The sequence below is a fragment of the Bombina bombina genome, chromosome 7 (genome assembly GCF_027579735.1).
Source record: "Bombina bombina isolate aBomBom1 chromosome 7, aBomBom1.pri, whole genome shotgun sequence".
Classification (NCBI taxonomy): domain Eukaryota; kingdom Metazoa; phylum Chordata; class Amphibia; order Anura; family Bombinatoridae; genus Bombina; species Bombina bombina.
Genome location: NC_069505.1, coordinates 279,401,905 through 279,407,904, shown reverse-complemented (window position 1 = coordinate 279,407,904; position 6,000 = coordinate 279,401,905).

Here is a 6,000-nt window from a genome sequence, read left to right as displayed (position 1 = left end):
AGATGAAGTGCGCGAACATTGCGCTTCATCCTTCCGTGAATACTGTATGCCATACTTGCTCAGAACATAAATGGCCTCTTACCGACAAGTAAATAAAAAATTGCAACGCTCCGCTTCATAAAGACGGGAGAAAAGTACACCATACTCTCCTCATAGGAATGCCGCCATAAGAAAGAGTGCGCTCTCCTACTAGGCTTCGCTATTGTGACCCTCCATCACAATAAGTGGTGGAGGCTTAATGAGACAAATATTCTTGTTAAATAATTATAAAAAAGCCAAGAGAGGGATACATATAATACTGAGCCCCAAAAAGAGTTAACTCCTTCCTTGCCTTGAAGGAGATTAACCCTTAAGTCTCCACCATCACATAACAAAATAGTGCCTGCAAACTGCCAGAAACATCCTTCCTAAGGAATTTGTGTCCCAAATTAAGTACAGTATTATCTTTAGAGTCCTTAACCCCTTCAGTGCCATCCTCCTAGCCCCAGAAGACAAAAAGCACTTACCTGTACATCTAGCTGTCTGGCAGGAGGACAGCTCACACGGTATGGAGGGACGCCACTCTTTAGAGAGACCTGTGTAAAAACGATAAAACAGAGTAAACCTACTTTGGCTTTCTATACTAGGGCAGCAACCTGTTAGGAAAACACACGGCTAGATTACGAGTCTTGTGTTAGCCTTAAAAAGCAGCGTTAAGAGGTCCTAATGCTGCCTTTTAATGCCCGCTGGCATTACGAATCTTGCAGGTACAGGTGTACAGCTCACATTTTTGGCCAGACTTGGAAATACCGCAAATCCACTTATGTCAATTGCGTATCCTATATTTTCAATGGGACTTGCATAGCGCCGGTATTACGAGTCTGACCAAAAGTGAACGGTACACCCTCTCCTGTCAAGACTGGTACTGCATTTTAAAGTCAGTAGTTAAGAGTTTTACACTGCAACGCCGTAGCATGAAACTCTTAACTAAAATGCTAAAAAGTACACTAACACCCATAAACTACCTATTAACCCCTAAACCGAGGCCCCCCACATCGCAAACACTAAAATAAATTTTTTAACCCCTAATCTGCCGAACCGGACATCGCTGCCACTATAATAAATATATTAACCCCTAAACCGCCGCACTCCCGCTTCGCAAACACTAGTTAAATATTATTAACCCCTAATCTGCCATCCCTAACATCGCCACCACCTACCTACATTTATTAACCCCTAATCTGCCGCCCCCAACATCGCCGCCACTATATTAAATGTATTAACCCCTAAACCTAAGTCTAACCCTAACCCTAAACCCCCCTAACTTAAATATAATTACAATAAATCTAAATAAAATTACTACAATCACCTAAATAATTCCTATTTAACCCCTTAGTGACCAGAGCACTTTTCCATTTGTTGACCGTTTGGGACCAAGGCTATTTTTACATTTTTGTGGTGTTTGTGTTTAGCTGTAATTTTCCTCTTACTCATTTACTGTACCCACACATATTGTATACAGTTTTTCTCGCCATTAAATGGACTTTCTAAAGATACCATTATTTTCATCATATCTTATAATTTACTATAAAAAATATATAAAATATGAGGGAAAAAATGGAAAAAAAAATTTTTTTAAATCCTAGAACCCCTAAAATCTGTTACACATCTACAACCACCAAAAAACACCCATGCTAAATAGTTTCTAAATTTTGTCCTGAGTTTAGAAATACCCAATGTTTACATGTTCTTTGCTTTTTTTGCAAGTTATAGGGCAATAAATGCAAGTAGCACTTTGCTATTTCCAAACCACTTTTTTTCAAAATTAGCGCTAGTTACATTGGGACACTGATATCTTTCAGGAATCCCTAAATATCCCTTGACATGTATATATATTTTTTAGAAGACATCCCAAAGTATTGATCTAGGCCCATTTTGGTATATTTCATGCCACCATTTCACCGCCAAATGCGATCAAATAAAAAAAAAATGTTCACTTTTTCACAAATTTTTTCACAAACTTTAGGTATCTCACTAAAATTATTTACAAACAGCTTGTGCAATTATGGCACAATTGGTTGTAAATGCTTCTCTGGTATCCCCTTTGTTCAGAAATAGCAGACATATATGGCTTTGGTGTTGCTTTTTGGTAATTAGAAGGCTGCTAAATTCCACTGCGCACCACACGTGTATTATGCGCAGCAGTGAAGTGGTTAATTAGGGAGCATGTAGGGAGCTTGTAGGGTTAATTTTAGCTTTAGTGTAGTGTAGTAGACAACCCCAAGTATTGATCTAGGCCCATTTTGGTATGTTTCATGCCACCATTTCACTGCCAAATGCGATCAAATTAAAAAAAAACATAACATTTTTAACAATTTTAGGTTTCTCACTGAAATTATTTACAAACAGCTTGTGCAATTATGGCACAAATGGTTGTAAATACTTCTATGGGATCCCCTTTGTTCAGAAATAGCAGACATATATGGCTTTGGCGTTGCTTTTTGGTAATTAGAAGGCCGCTAAATGCCGCTGTGCATCACACGTATATTATGCAGTGGCGTCAATAGGGGGTGCGGGCCGCACCTGGGTGACACCCTCCAGGGGTATTTTTATTTTATTGAAATTCAAAGAAATACAATGTTGAGATGCATAGATTTTTTTTTTATTAGAGGGGCTGGCATTTGTGAACATTGGTGGGACTGGGGAAGTTGTAGACACACAATTTTTTTGCCGCTTGAGCCAGTGCTGCAATTTCAACAAATAGTTTTCCAGGCTGCTTTTGCTTGTTTGTACTTTGCTTCTCCCCTGCCCAATTTCTCTATGAATGTTGTGGGCATGCCGTGGGGCTTGCAAAGTTGCGCTGCTAGCCTAAACCTGCCTGCCTATCTGTGCTCACTGCTCAGTGACATGTGGAGCAGTGGAGTCACTCACTGCTGTGCTGTCTCTCTAAACGGGAACTGGGAAATCATGAGGGGGGTGCCTGGCACCTGACCGCATGACTGTTTGACACTGTCTCTAAAGTGAAGGAGCCACGTATGATGCCCACCAGATTACAGTTACGGTACACTAAGTGCACACTGAACAGGTAGGAGGGCGGGCGGGGGTCTGGGGGTGGGCAGAGTGCAGAGGTGATTGGCCATAAGAAGCGGTAGGCACGCGGCCCGGGGCTGTGCACTGACAGACTTGGAACAGAGTCAGAGAGCAGAATTTTTTTGCGCGCCTAAACCTTTTGTTCAGTGATTTATTTTAGAGTGCTCTGTTTATCTTTCATTTGATGCTCTGCTGAGCCAGGGAGCAGCTCTAGGCATGAGCTTTATAATGAATGCAGTGCAGTTTACATATTTTGTATGTGTGTGTCTGAGTTTTTGTGTCTCAGTGTTTTTGTGTGTGTGTTTTTATGTGTGTCTGAGTGTGTTTCCGAGTGTTTGTGTGTGCATCTGAGTATGTTTTTAAGTGTGTCTGAGTGTTTGTATGTGTGTGTGTCTGTGTTTTTGTGTGTGTCTGCTTTCTGGGGGGGGTGACACCATAACTTACCGCACCGGGTGACACCAACCCTAGTGACGCCACTGATATTATGTCTAGCAGTGAAGGGGTTAATTAGGTAGCTTGTAGGAAACTTGCAGAGTTAATTTTAGCTTTAGTGTAGAGATCAGCCTCCCACCTGACCCATCAGGTCCCTCCCAAACAGCTCTCTTCCCTCCCCCACCCCACAATTGTCCCGCCATCTTAAGTACTGGCAGAAAGTCTGCCAGTACTAAAATAAAAGTTTTTTTTGGGGGGTTGTTTTTTTTTTTGTTTTTTTTTTTTAAATTATTCTGCTGTGTAGGACTCCCCCTTAGCCCCCAACCTCCCCGACCCCCCCCCCCCCAAACAGCTCTTTAATCCCCCCCCGCCTTATTGTGTGCCATATTGGGTATTGGCAGCTGTCTGCCAGTACCCAGTTTTAAATAATAGGTATTTTTATTTTATTTTATTAAAATTAAAGTATTGCTTTATTTCTGTAGTGTAGCTGCCACCCCTCAACATCCAACCCCCCACCCTCTCCCAGATCCCTTAATTTTAAAATCCCACCCTCCCCAATCCTCTCTCCCACCCTCACATCTACAGCATATTTATGCTGTTTGTAGTTATCTCACGCACCCGCACGTGATCCCTCCCCCTTCCTCTACAGATGATCACCCACCCGCCTCCCTGGATGAACTCCCACCCACCAACGATAACAGCCATCGATGGCAGATGCCGAGAGGGCCACAGAGTGGCTCTCTCTGCATCGGATGGCTATAAACAGTTATTGCTGGATGCCTCAATATCGAGGCATCACTGCAATAACATGAAAGCAGCTGGAAGTGATCAGGATTGCTTTCACTGCTTTCAAAGACCAACGACGTACGGGGTACGCCCTTGGTCGTTAACTGCATTGTTTTGCAGGACGTACCCCATATGTTGTTGGTCGTTAAGGGGTTAAAACTAAATACTTACCTATAAAATAAACCATAAACTAGCTACAATATAACTAATAGTTACATTGTAGCTATCTTATGGTTTATTTTTATTTTACAGGCAACTTTGTATTTATTTTAACTAGGTACAATAGTTATTAAATAGTTAGTAACTATTTAATAACTACCTAGTTAAAATAAAAACAAATTTACCTGTAAAATAAAACCTAACCTAAGTTACAATTACACCTAACACTACACTATAATTAAATAAATTAACTAAATTAAATACAATTAATTACAATTAAAAAAAATTATCTAAAGTACGGAAAAAAAACACTAAATGACAGAAAATAATAAAATAATTACAAGATTTTTAAACTAATTACACCTACTCTAATTCCCCTAACAAAATAAAAAAGCCCCCCAAAATAAAAAAAGCCCTACCCTACACTAAATTACAAATAGCCCTTAAAAGGGCCTTTGCGGGGCATTGCCCCAAAGTAATCAGCTCTTTTATCTGTAAAAAAAAGTACAAATACCCCCCCCAACATTAAAACCCACCACCCACACAACCAACCCTACTTTAAAACCAACCCAATACCCAATTAAAAAAACCTAACACTAACCCCTTGAAGATCACCATACCATGAGATGTCTTCACCCAACCGGGCAGAAGTGGTCCTCCAGATGGGCAGAAGTCTTCATCCAACCGGGCAGAAGTGGTCCTCAAGACGGGCAGAAGTCTTCATCCAGACGGCATCTTCTATCTTCATCCATCAGGCGCGGAGCGGGTCCATCTTCAAGACATCTGACGCAGAGCATTCTCTTCATCTGGAGTCTTCTTACTAAATGACGGTACCTTTAAGTGATCCAAGTCATCCAAGATGGCATCCCTTCAATTCCTATTGGCTGATAGAATTCTATCAGCCAATCAGAATTAAGGTAGAAAAAATCCTACTGGCTGATGCAATCAGCCAATAGGATTGAAGTTCAATCCTATTGGCTGATCCAATCAGCCAATAGGATTGAGCTGGCATTCTATTGGCTGTTCCAATCAGCCAATAGAATGCAAGCTCAATCCTATTGGCTGATTGCATCAGCCAATAGGATTTTTCCTACCTTAATTCCGATTGGCTGATAGAACTCTATCAGCCAATCGGAATTGAAGGGACGCCATCTTGGATGACGTCACTTAAAGGTACCGTCATTTAGTAAGAAGACTCCGGATGAAGAGGATGCTCCGCGTCGGATGTCTTGAAAATGGACCCGCTCCACACAGGATGGATGAAGATAGAAGATGCCGTCTGGATGAAGACTTCTGCCCGTCTGGAGGACCACTTCTGCCCAGTTGGATGAAGACTTCTGCCCGTCTGGAGGACCACTTCTGCCCGGTTGGGTGAAGATGTCTCACTGTAGGGTGATCTTCAAGGGGTTAGTGTTAGGTTTTTTAAGGGGAGATTGGGTGGGTTTTAGAGTAGGGTTGGTTGTGTGGGCGGTGGGTTTTAATGTTGGGGGTATTTGTAATTTTTTTTTTACAAGTAAAAGAGCTGATTACTTTGGGGCAATGCCCCGCAAAAGG